The sequence below is a fragment of the Colossoma macropomum genome, unplaced genomic scaffold, assembly GCF_904425465.1.
Source record: "Colossoma macropomum unplaced genomic scaffold, Colossoma_macropomum, whole genome shotgun sequence".
Classification (NCBI taxonomy): domain Eukaryota; kingdom Metazoa; phylum Chordata; class Actinopteri; order Characiformes; family Serrasalmidae; genus Colossoma; species Colossoma macropomum.
In genome coordinates, this window is record NW_023494796.1 from 18,528,225 (window position 1) to 18,541,799 (window position 13,575).

At 38.3% G+C, this 13,575-nt stretch overlaps 1 protein-coding gene across 5 annotated transcripts in view; it reads right to left on the reverse strand.

Moving 5' to 3' along the window:
* rbm47 (RNA binding motif protein 47) overlaps positions 1 to 13,575 on the reverse strand; it is a 65,901-nt gene that overhangs the window by 16,904 nt on the left and 35,422 nt on the right. For 3 of the 5 annotated variants that reach the window (XM_036583050.1, XM_036583049.1, XM_036583046.1), the window contains exon 1: positions 11,629 to 11,861. The exons of 1 other annotated variant lie outside the window; for it this stretch is intronic. The gene's annotated coding sequence lies outside the window, so the exon portion shown is untranslated. Of the gene's footprint in view, positions 1 to 11,628; positions 11,862 to 13,575 lie in introns of those variants that run through there. One more of the 5 variants, XM_036583047.1, reaches the window with a different exon arrangement.

Sequence of the window (13,575 nt, forward strand, 5' to 3'; positions counted from 1 at the left end):
AACATTCTTGCTTCTCTGAAAAAGTTACAACCGACGACATGTATAATACAGATGGGAAATAAGTACGACCCCATCTCCTGATATTGTGCAAAACCAAGAGTGTGTGTAAATCAGAAAAAAGACTTTTTCAAAAGCCAGGAGGGGAAAGGAAAGGCAGAATGTATCACAATGCCGCAGAAATGAAGAGGTAGGAGAAACAGAAGGGAAAAGGAATAAGGAATAATGGAAGATTGCCAGAGGTTGTGCAAGAGTAAAAGCTGGGGGGTGTAACAGAAAATATAAGTAGAGGATATGGAGGCTGTGAACTGTCCTAATGTACTGTAAAGTACTGTTAAGTGTGTGTGTGTGTATGTGTTTGAGCACGTGAGCACATGTCTGTTTGTTTCTGGAAGTGAAACTGTTAAGGTCCCTGTTCCGTTAAGAGATGCTGGGAACAGCTGGAAGTGAAAATCTGCTTGGGGGGGGAGAGAGAGAGAGAGAGAGAGAGAGAGAGAGAGAGTGAGAGAGAGAGAGAGAGAGAGAGAGAGAGAGAGAGAGAAAGGGAGAGATATGGTGGGGTTTGATCACTTTCCAGCCAACATGCAGCCTCTCAGTGTAGCTTGGTAAAGGTTGACCTTTATGTGTGTGTGTGTGTGTGTGTTTGTGTGTTTGTGTGTGTGTGTGCGTGCAAGGGAAACCTGAGGCTGCAGCAGGTGGATGATTAACTCACACAAATCACTGCCTACTTGAACATGGACGGACACACACACACACACACACACACAATGTTAAAAAATTTAACATTGGAATAAAACAGACAATGTGGCCTGTGCAAAAGTTATGGCACATTTTATATTTTATGTTTTTTTCCATCATGTTAAACTTAGCAAATAAATAGAAATGGTGCAGAAATTTGCAGAAAATGACCATATTTCATTTTTTTTTTTTCGCCCAGGAAATGACTTGTTAACTTATTCTCATTTCAATGAAAAAAAAATCAACAAAACATTTTGACGAGTGTTCGTGTTTCATTGTTTATAACTGTGGGACTTTTTGGTAATTGCTTTGGTATTTTACATATATGGGTATATGGGACATACTACCATTCAGACTAAGAAGTTTGATTTGGGTAGATTGTATTGAATTCCTACACTAACTACAACTGCCATTTCACAGTTCTACCAGGCCATTCCTCTTCTTGGGCTCCTAGTTACAGATGGCTATGGCATCAGTGGGGTTTAAACTCATGCCAGATGTCAGGACAAGTATTTAGACAGCTGTGCCAGTCATGGGCCCCTGAAGTTTCATAGTAACCTTAACTAGCAACTTTAAACAGTAAGTAACAGCAGACTTAAAATTTTAAGTTTCTTTAACATCAGATAACATGTTTACACAGCAGAGACTGTTCTTCTGTTAATTTACAATTTGGTAAATTTAAATTTTAGCCTAATAAAAAAATTGTTCAGGTAACAAATTTAAGTTGGATTTTTACATTGAATCACACAAATTTGGCTGCAGACAGATGAATAAAATGATTAAATTGTGCCAACTTCAGCTTTGAAATAATTAGTAGAAAACTTGTAAGTAAAAATGTAAAGATGTTAAATATGTTCAGAACTGTAAACAGAGCCACAGAAGATTCTAAAATGACTGAGAAAGCTTTACATCTTGGAGAACCAGTCTATATAAAATGAATATACAGAAATTATCCTATGTCAAATGTGGAGATCAAATCTCAAGGCAGACAACTTGATGTAAAAAACTATGTAAATAGATAATTACAGTATATCATTTATAGTATATTTACTTTTTCTTCACAGAATTCTTGAAATACTGGATAAAACATATAAACATTTTGGCAAATCATTTGCAACATTTAAATCCATACTGTTTATTGTTGTATCTAACTAAAATTTTCAATATTGCATGTGATTCCAAACTTTTGAACAGTAGCATTAGTGTATGGTTGTGTGCTGTGAGCTTTACCGGACTATCAGATGAGGAATCTTGTGAGTTTTGGGGACTGATGATGTCGGGCAGTCATTACATTTACTGCAACGTTGTTAACGTTAGAACAGTTAAAGAATAATACGGACTGAAGAATGTGATGAGTTAACGAGTTTATGGTTCACTCTTATCTGAGACACTGATTGCCAGAAGCACCTGATCTTTGACTTCACTTAGAGGAAAATGACAATCAGCACATATGTAGACATGTGACATGGGTAAAATGCTAGCTTTGCTATTACACTGCTATAGCAATTGAGACACACAAATATATATAACTTCATAACTTCATGGCTGTATTTCATATTATAAGAGCATGAAGACAGAGCTTAATCACAAACCTAATGGCTCAGGAAATGTCAGGCAGTTTGTGTGTGTTCAGGTAATGATACATTTTAATTGTTGGTCAGTTCACTGGCAAAAATGTGGGCATTTGATTAGTCCTATGAGTTTACTCTATTCAGATTTACATGATGTTTTTGGGAAATGCCTTTCCACGGTAATTTGTTGCAGTTTTCCTCAAACAAGTGCAAATCTTTTAGCAAATTTTACTGTTTCTATCAAGTGCAAATGCCTTGATTCAACAAAACACCCACAGTGACTTATTTAATTAGTCCAGTAATTGGTTAGAAAGCTCAATTGCATATACATTCATTTCACGTCCGGAAGAAGCTACAGAAGATGACTTGCTGGACAGCTAATCTTCAAGTTTAGGCAGGGCTTAAAGACAAATTAGCTCTAACAAAGCATTTCAGACAGAGGATGAATAGAGATGTACAGTATGAGAAAGCTAATGTGCTTTTGGAACACTGAAGGATGTAAATCTATTCTAGTACAATCAACAAAATCAAATCAACAAAATCCTTTCTAATCTCAATGGGAAGTTCCAATTTTGGCTGAATAAAAACAAAATGCTACCTCACCACATCTTTTCTTGTTAAGTTTTGCTGCACTAAGCAGGCCTGCAGTGCTGTATCTTTAAGAACCACTTGGAGTTTACAGAGACTAATAATGTGTAATATGCCATGTTTTGTCTTATCTGCTGCTAAACACAAGCACACACATACACTAATGGCAGGGAGGACTGGGCTGTAGTACTGACTGTCCTGCTGTGTTTGTCCATTAGGAAAACGGACTGCACTTAAGTGGAACAGCGTACACACACACACACAGAAACGGCTACTCTACAGAGCCAGGTCAGGATGGCTTAGAAACAGAGAAATAAAGCACTGACATTTCACAGGTGTGTATGTGTGTGAGAGAGAGAGAGAGAGAGAGAGAGAGAGGGAGAGCAGTGTGGGTGTAGGTCGTTTTCCATTCATTCGCTGACATGCTGTGTCAAATGCGTTTTTCACTCACATATCTCTGCTTGGTGTGTATGTGTGTGTGTTTACTCTAGTGCGATAACAGTGTTGATAAGAGCTCAAACACAGAAGGATGTGAGTGTTGAGAAGTTTTAGTTCTCTTTCGCTTACAAGGAATTCTAAAGATTACTTCATTAAATATAGAGTCACATACAAAACACACAAGTGCAGAGAGCCAGAAAGAGAAGCACAGGGAAGTACAGAGAGAGAGAGGCACAGACAAGTAATGTATAGGACAGAGAGAGACATAGTGAGAGAGAGAGAGAGAGAGAGAGACAGAGAGAGAGAGAGAAAGTAAAAGACGTATAAGATAGACAGACAGAGAGAGAGAGAGAGAGAGACACTGTATTTGTGAGTATAATGCAGTGCCTACTCGTCCAGAACAAACAACACACTGTATGGAGTAACTAAGAGGGCGAAGAAAGGACTCACGAGTAACACAAACGTACACACACCTCAGTGCACACGGCATGTTGGGAACGGGGGGAGAAGGATGTGGCGGGCTTTCAGGATTAAAGGGCGGTAAAGAGAGACAGTGTGTGTGTATTGGATTGGGGCGTCACTGGTGAGTTTTGATTAACTCTCTGCTGTGGTCCAGAGACCACAATGAGCTGCCTGAGGCTTGAAGGTCAAAGGTCAGGTCAGTCCTTACAGCTAATGAAGTAGCTTATTTATTTGTTTATGTATGTAAATGATCATTTGTATGCATGCACACACTGACACTTAGGCTACAAATAACTCTTTTTTATGTGCACCATGTAGGTCATTTCCTACTCTGATTTCTTACAAAGTCACATGACTGTCCTCATAATCAAGAACGAGCCAGGAGTACATGACTGATAAGTGAAAGGCAAAAAGTTACTTTGATACTCTACTGTACCCTTCACTGTTGGAAATAAAGGCTAATGCACAGGTCCGTTTTCATCCCCCAAGCTACAAACAACATAAACATGCTAAAACAGAATAAGTGGGTGAGAAGAAGAATGTTCTAGAACATGGTGATTGGGGAGAGCACTCGAAAAGTGGAAACGGGAAAATATTGTTGGATAGTGTGAATAGGGAGAACATTTTAGAACAAACGTGACTAGAAACTAGATTCAAGGCCCAAATATGAAGACCTCCATTCTAGAGACTCCCAGCTATCATGTACAGGCATGACACACCAACCAAACATTTAGATTTGTAGGAGAACGTTGGGTTGGTGAGCTCTGTGCTTTTGGCTGTGGAGTATCTCTGTGGCCTGTGGTTCCAGGGCTAGATTTCTTTTGCAAATTTCCTTCTCAGGGTCCGTTTTCATCCCCCAAGCTACAAACAACACAAATGTACCCTCATGGTATGTTTTAAGAATATGCAGTTATAATTAAAAATATTAAAGGTATCTTTGTACCTTTGCATAGCTATTTAAAATCTAAACAGAAAATGTAAAGCTAAAGGTGCTGAGGCATACAGAGACATGCTTAACCTCTTCAGCCTCTTTGTATGGCCAATTCCTAAAACGTATTATTCAGTAACTACAAGAAAATCAATGCAACATCAATGGTGGGTGAAGAATGGAAGTCTGAGGCAGGTATACAAAGGTTAAGGGGTTAAACCTTGTCGTTCTCTATTCAGAACTATCTCTGGAACAGAGATGTAATGATTAAACTGCATAGTACAAAACCTTTAACCCTGTGACGCCTCATATAAATGAACATTAACATTCAATCCCGGTTATCTCTCTTGCTCAACTACAAAGGCCTAGAATCCTGAAGGACACTGTCTTTTATGAAGGTCATCATATTATGTGGTATGAGAAGACTAATCTTGACCAGTTATAATTCAGGAACACTAATAGAGCCTCCAGAGTTCTAGCACTAATATCAGAGAAGGTTTAAGGGGTCACTTCATTGCAAGAGCACTTCCTATCCTTGAAATCTATGTCAGCATTCTAGCAAATTGTTTTTAAGTTGTTTACAGCCTCCTGATTCCTCTGTAAAGCCACTGTGAATGGGAGAGAGCATTCTAGAACCGGATAAAGGGGGAAAATATTGAAGAACTGTGGAAATGGTAGAACACTGTAGAACAGCGTGAATATGGAGAACGTTCTAGAAAAGTGTGAAAGTGGAGAACACGCTAGAACAAAGTGAGTGGGGACAGCATTCCAGAGTGAACAAGGAAGAACATGCTAGAACAGAATGAATGGGTGTGAAGGCTGTAGAATGGAATGAGTGGGCTAGAAGATTCTAGAACAGTTTTAATAGAAGAGAACAGTGAATGGGGAGACTCTAGAACAATGGAACTGGGAAAATATTGTTAAACAGTGAATAGAGAGAAGACTATAGAACAGAATGAGTGTGTTAGAACATTCTAGAACAGTGTGATCATGGAGAACTTGATAGAACAGAATCAATGGTTAGAAGACTGTAGAACAGAATGAGTGGGCTAGAGGATTCTAGAACAGTGTGAAAAGAGGAGAACATTACAGAACAGAGTGAATGAGGAGAACACTAGAACAATGAAACTGGGAAAATACTGTCAAACATTCTAGAACAGAGGGAGTGGGGAGAACATTCTCTAAAAGAGTGAATGTAAACATTCTAGAAAAGAGGGAGTGGGCAGAACATGCTAAAACAGAATAAGTGGGTAAGAATATTCTAGAACGGTGCGAATATGCTGAAAAAGCTAAAACAGAATAAGTTGGTGAGAACATTCTAGAATGTTCTAGAACAGGGTGAATGGGGGAGACCACCCGAACAGCGGAACTTGGAAAATATTGTCGTACAGTGTGAATAGGGTGAACATTCTAGAACAGTGTGAGTGGGGAGAACATTCTCGAAAACTCAGGACTAGAAACAAGATTCAAGGCCTGAATATAGAGACCTCTGTTCTAGAGACTCCCAGTTATCATGTTCAGGCATGACACACCAATCAAACATTTGGATTTGTTGGAGAACTTTGGGTTGGTGAGCTCTGGGCTTTTGGCTGAGGAGTATCTCTGTGGCCTGTGGTTCCAGGGCTAGATTTCTTTTATAAATTTCCTTCTCAGGGTCCGTTTTCATCCCCCAAGCTGCAAACAATGTAAATGCACCCTCAAGGTACGTTTTGAGTATATGCAGTTATAGTTTAAACTATTAAAGGTATATCAGTCCCTTCACATAACTTAACTATTTAAAATCTAAACATAAAACAAAAAGCTAAAGGTACTGAAGACATACCCTTGAGGCATACAGAGACATGATTAACCTCTTAGGCCTCTTTGTATTCCCACATCCTGGAGCATGTATGTAACCTGGAGAAAAACCCATATGATCAGGGCAAAAAACTGCAAGAACCAGAGTCCTAGTTTCAAAGTGCTCCACTTACTGCTGTTTCTAATGCCTCTAGCCTGCTGATTTTGTTCTTCTCCTAAAAGCAAAACATGCAATACTGGTAGGTCTCCCTTTTTAGTCTCCCTTTGAATCTGTTGGAGGTTCTTTTATTGGATTCAGCTTTAGCAAGGCATTATGGTATTTGTAGTGTTTGAAGCTATGACCTTCAAAAGCCTGTTTGTATGCCTGAGAATGCCATAGTTTCATTCTCAAACAGGCTTTTTGGTGGACTGACATCAACTGTTCTTGCTTTGTCAGCTTCCGGAGAACCTAAATATTTTATAGTAGACAGAACAACAACAACGAAACTACTAAAGAAGGCCTAATAAACATCTCATTATATATCCACTTTACTTTTTACCACCTCCTGGTTCATCAGTAATTGTCTTTCTTTGTTGGCTCATTTAGCACATATAACTAGATGAACAAACGATGAAAGTAATATGCAGTATGTATAATTTTATGTGATTTATGTTGTTAGAGATAAATAGTACAACTGTTTACAGTAAAGAAAACTGTGGTTTGAAAAGGAAATTTAACACTTGAAATCTTATTATTAGTACTAGTATTCATTTATGCAAAACTGTTCTACTGGCACATACAAAGAGACAAAGCTTCAGATTTGAGAGCCTCTTGTAAATTCAACTGAAGACACAAGAACCAACAGGCAGTACCCTGAAGGGCCAAGTTAAGAATTGATAAATATCTACACTTTCACTTTTTGTTTAGAGTAGAATCAGTAAATATCTGTCCAGGTTTGGGCAAGAGCACTGCTTTGAGCTTCTGAGGCAACCAAAGGGAATCATCTTGAAGAACATGTACCCTGTACACTAAACAGCTACAATCACAAAATATCAGTAGCTATAAAATACCTTACAAACAAAATTGCATGGCCCGTTATGGTCTCCGCAGGTTCACTTCACTGTATCTTTTACCCAAGTTAATAGAAGTTTGCAAGACTCCAGTCATTTTTGGAGCTCACAAGTTTCAATTTCAGTCATACACTGTGTGCACTAACTGGCTACATAGTAATAAGAGTCTGGCCTGATTGTATCAACAATCACAATTAATATAGATATATGTAACAAAATGCCTTATTCAACAGCAAAGAGAGTAAGAGAGAACAGTTTGTATTTCTTATCCACACCACTTTTGATTTCCTACAGTGCCAAGTTTCATTTCTGTAAGAAAAATGGCTTCTCATTTCTGTGGTCATTCTACTTAGTTTCAGTTTTAGTGTAATGGATAAAATGTCCACTGGGCCTGGATACTGAAATATTTTTTTTTAGCAAGCCTTCAATATACAAATCATTGTAAACACTAGCTGGACTTTCTATAACAGGAATTACAATTATACCAGTGGTAAACCATGACTATGACTTCAATTCAGTCCATAAAAATCAAAATTTGATCAAAAAAACCTTGTATGACAATGCTAATTTGTGCTAGCTTCCCTATGGAATTTCTAATAGTATGGTAGCACTGGGCTAATGCCAGTCCCACGCACATTAACAATGATTTGACGTTCTAGATTGAAGTTTATAAAAGACATTTTATATCTTTTATTTGATACTTGTAACATACATTAACATATATTTAACCTTGTATGTTGCAGTTTTACAGTAAGGAGCCCTGGAGTAGAGCTCTCTCTGTTTTCCATCTCTAACAACTAACTGATTCAATTATACATGTACATACATATGTTTTTATGTTACACTAACACTAACAAACTGCTTTTTATGTAACTAACTGTACAATGTGTGCACTAATTAACACATAAAGATCCCATATTCTACATTTTTCTTGGATTTTTTTTCACTGAGGTCCACTTTTGACATTTGTGTTGTGTACCATAAACAGTCATGACCATTTTCCAACCTTCCTTTATCCCTTTGAATTAAACAAGCTGTGTTTGTGACTTCACCTTTAAGAGTGATATATGTAAATGACCTTTGTTCTGATTGGCTGCCCTGTACGGCGCCTTATTCAGGTCGATTGAATAGGCGCATGTATGTAAATGAGTTGTGACATCACAAAAGCAATGAATTCACAACAGGCTAATATAGACTGTGCAGACCGGGGAGTGATTGATACATGTTGACATATGAAATGTTTACATATTACATCAAACCATTGTATTTCAATATAGCAAGACACATTCAGTTTTCCATGACATGCTGTCAACCTGCCATACTACTTATATTCAACTCAAAAGACTTCGCAAGACAAATCACAAGCACTCAGCGACAATGAAACCACATACAATGTAGAAAAGGAATAGAAACCCTTGACAGAGTGAGGGAATCAGGAAGAAGGAAACAAGAAAAAGATATCTAAATAAGATGGAGTGCAAGCACACACACACACTCCACAGCCCATACCTGCCATACACATTCCTCAGGCTTGCTCAAGCTGAGAGCTGAGAGCAGCCTACAGATTGGCAGAAAAGGAAAACTGCTGCACATTGCTCAAACTGAAATTGGCAAACACCTGATGTATATTTTTACAAGTCAAACTCATATTCTTCTTGAGGCATGAATGAGGCCCAAAGGTAAAATGGATATTTAAATATCACATGCATACAACGTGCCATTCAGATGAACTATGAACTCCATAGTGGAAGATGATGGCATCATCAGCAATCTTATCTCTTGGACTCAATCACTCATTCTTGCCATTAACGAACTTACTGGAACACAAAGAATGGGCCTAGTCAAGCAACTATGATAAAGGTGAACAGCTCCCTAAACCATTCACAACCCCCTACTCTTCCCCAAAGCCAAAAATCAATTTCCCTACTTTCTTGAAATGTAGTTGATCAACCAAGACATGTTTGAAGTGTCTTTGCTTCTTAAGTTTCGCACTGGAGCTACAAGGCTAATGTAGCTAACAAGTAATGGAAGCTTATAGCTGCTAGGTTAGCTTTGTGCAAACTGCGTTGTTGAGTTAGCCTTGCTTACATGGTTTTGTGAAACTGTAACCGTACATTTAAGCTAGAGGGCCGACAAGTTGCTAATGTCACCTCAAGTCTGGCTTTTGTGGGCTACACTTGTTGTTGCATGTGGGCATTTAATTAGATAAAATTGATAAAATTTCAACTCATACTTGTCATATTCCACGCTGCCACCCTGTAGCTTGTTGCTAATCGCAGCTACAAATCACATACTCCCATAGACTGCACCCTGGTGTAGTAAAAAAGGTCCGCAAGGCTAAACACATCGGCTTTGGAACATATTAGTTCACCGCAGCAGCGATTTTTCTCAAACTCACTGTAAGAAGTGCTACTTAAATCTGCGTAGAATTTACTTTACTTTCTGAGCACTGTGCTAAATTAAATTGCATAGTGTTCCGCTGCCAGGACTTTTATTCTGATGTGCTCTGCCTTCACTTCCCTCTCTAAAACCACAAGTTCTTGTGACAACTACTCAGCATTTGTCTTTCCCCGGACTTGCTCAAATCCTCCAGACTGCTGGCATATTGTGGAACAGGGATCTTGTGTCTCCATTTTTGTCGTTTTTCAGTTTTTGACATAATTTGAAAATGCCTGTTGGCCTTTACATGAAGAATGGACCAAAAGAAGCAGCCCAAAATGATATGGAAAAAAGTCTGATTCCATTGACTAACATTCAGAGTAAAGTAGGTTTTTTTCCTCTTCCTGTAAAGTTACCATTTTGGAGATACAAGGTTTTCTTCCCACAACAATGATATACTAATGTATTATTAGAACTATTAACCCCAAGATTAAGAAGTAGGCCCACAGCTCCTATAACTTCATATCGTACTACATAAAAAGTTTAATGTGACAAACTCCTCTCTAGAGAAACTTACAAAGCCAGAATTGTTCACAGAAGTGATGATAGGAATCAGAAGTTCGATAGGTGTAAAGCCTCTGAAAGCTCCCTCACAGAAAGCTGTTACATGAAATGGTTATGAATATGCTATTACCTGCGATATTTTTTATGATAGTTATGGTCTAGATTTTGGTCTACCACATATCTTCTTTAAATTGGTGGCAGAGAGGAATATGCAGGCTATGTTTACATTGTAGATATCGTAACTCCTGGTTCCTATCACCACCACTGTAAAGAAATCTGTGTTGATAAGCTCTTCTACAATGCACCATTTCAAATCGACCCTCTCTGAAAGACTCAGATTAAATCTCAACCAATGAATTATGCAGAAAGTTTTAAAAATTGTACATATACCTAAGTAATAATACTTAAGTAATTTTGCCAATGATGTAATTTAAACAACCTGAAAGTTAATCAACAATTTCCATTTGATTTGACTGACATAATATGGCATTTTTTATTTGGATTTTGTGTGTCAAAGGTCAATTTTTTGCATTCAAGCATTTGATGAAAATTTAACATGATTTTCAGTGGAATTCTCCTTTACATGTTCTGTCACCAGTTCAGATAGAGTTAAAACACTACATGCATGTAATGATACACCTTACAGCCTCCCTGATAACTGTTTTACACACACACCTACACATGTTCAGGGCCCACCCTAACAGCAAACATGGGAGGCCAGAGCTGTAGAGTCCAAAGACCAACGGGCAATACAGCACTTCGCTACAGGAACACACTCACACAAACATACAGTTTTAATCCCCAAATGAAAGTTTTATAAAGTACGACACACAAAATGTCAGCGATAGCCTAGTGAAGGTTAAGCAAGGTCGCAAAAGCAGGGTTACAGACTTAATTATGACATCACAATCACCTGTGACATCATAATCATACAAACAATAAACAAACTAGAAGACAACTGTATAATTGCAGGAGAAAAAAGGCCTGAGGGTGAATCAGTTAATCACACTAGCACACACACACACACACACACACCTGAAAGTTTGAATGGAACACACACTCAAGCACACACACACACACCGACACTCAGGAGTTCTAAGAAAATAGACACAATACCTGCCTCCTCGGATGACCCTGGTGTCTGTGTGTCCAGCTAATTCTGCGGTCAGTGCGAGTGTGTTGTGACACCAACCTCACACACACACACACCAACACACCGCTCTACCTTTCTCACCTGAACACTCACCCACTCTCTCTCTCTCTCTCTCTCTCTCTCTAAAACACATACACAGACACACTTCAGTGGCAGGCGAAGCAGTGGAGTGAAGTGTGTGAGTGTGTGTAGGAGGTAGTGGAGTGTTTGCTCAATGCCTATGAGGGGTGGAGCTAAGAAATAGGTGCCCCCTCCTGCCTAACCTACCTTTCTCTTTTTTTTCAGGATTTCGAGAGAGAGAGCAAAGTTCTTGGGTGTGACGAGATAAAGAATTAGGACATAAGAGGCTGAAAGAGGGAGAGAGAATGTAAATGTGCATGTTTGGAGGGGTATAAAGTGGGAGTGATGACTGAAGGTTATCCAGTGAAAGTTCTTCATGTCTGACTGAAGAGGATATTCCGTACCGTCCTATTCAACTGACCACACACATCGAACATCAGTTTTCTGAACCCAGTTCACAATGGTCAGCATTAACCCCTTAAACTGCAGGCCTATTTAGTTATAAGTCTTAGCTGGGCCATTGTACTCACACAAAAAACACAAAAACATTCATCATTCTTTTTTACTAATCCTCTCTTTGTCTTTTAGAACTAAACAGGCTGTTTTTGACACTCTGCCTTTTAAACTGATATATGTGAACAAGCTCTGTTCTGACTGGCTGCTTTATATTGCACATCATTTAAAAACCAATCCAGGCTGAAATGCTCCTTATAACCTCATTACGAATGGGAGGATATATGTACATGCATTGGATTTGGTGATATCACAAAATCAATCTATTCAAAACTTTCCATTACAGCAATTTAGTTTACTACTGGCTGAATAGTACATTTTGAAAGTTTGACAACGTTTGCAACTACACTGCAAAAAACAGCTTGTCAGTTGAACCTGAAAAATGACTTCATCTGCCAAAATGATGTTTCAATTCAAATTCACTTCAAATCAACTTTTGCCAAAAAATGTGAGCAAGATGTGGCTCATATGGGCTCTTGTCGAGTAAAAAAAATGTAAACAAATGAAATGATTTCCCGATTACTGCACATTCAGACCAAGTAATATTTTTACCCACATATGGGGTGTTACAGTTTAAGGGGTTAACAAAGTTTGAATGCTCCTGATCAAATGACATGTTTTGTTGATTTTCAGAGTGGATAAGTTAACACATCCTCCACAGAGAACAAACAAACATATTTTAGTGCATAATTTCAATGTATTTGCTGAGCTTAATGTATTGGTAAAGAATAAACCATAAAAACTTTTGCACAGGCCACAATTTGTTAAGTTGAGCAAGTAAACAGCAATTGTGCATTAAAATGTGCAGAAGTCTATTCTCTGTAAAGGATATGTTCACTTCTCTTTGAATTCTCAATTAGAACATCAACAAACCATGTCATTGACCAGGGGTGCCCAAACTTTTGCACACAACTTTAACACAGCTTGTGTATTCAGTGAGAGAAAAAAATCACAAACATGTTCGGTGGAAATGAAATCAGACTCGTTGTAAAGACAGGTAGCTGCACGTCAAGGTTGTGAGTGTTGCTTTAGTAACACAGATAAAGACATCTTTATGTGTGTGTGTGTGTGTGTGTGTGTTTGATCTACACAACTCTGAACACCAGTAATACAGACTTAAAGCAGAGCTGCATGTCAGCCCTGGTTTAGATTGACTGTTAGACACCCTACCACTGTAGTGCTGTACATCTTCGGCTCACATCTTTAACTGTGCGTAGTTTAAAACTGCCATGTTTATACATACAGTTATAACTAACATAACATTAATTGCAATGTTCACATATTAAAATGGAAATTACACATTTTCATGTTTTTCCTCTCCAAATTTCAGCATAATT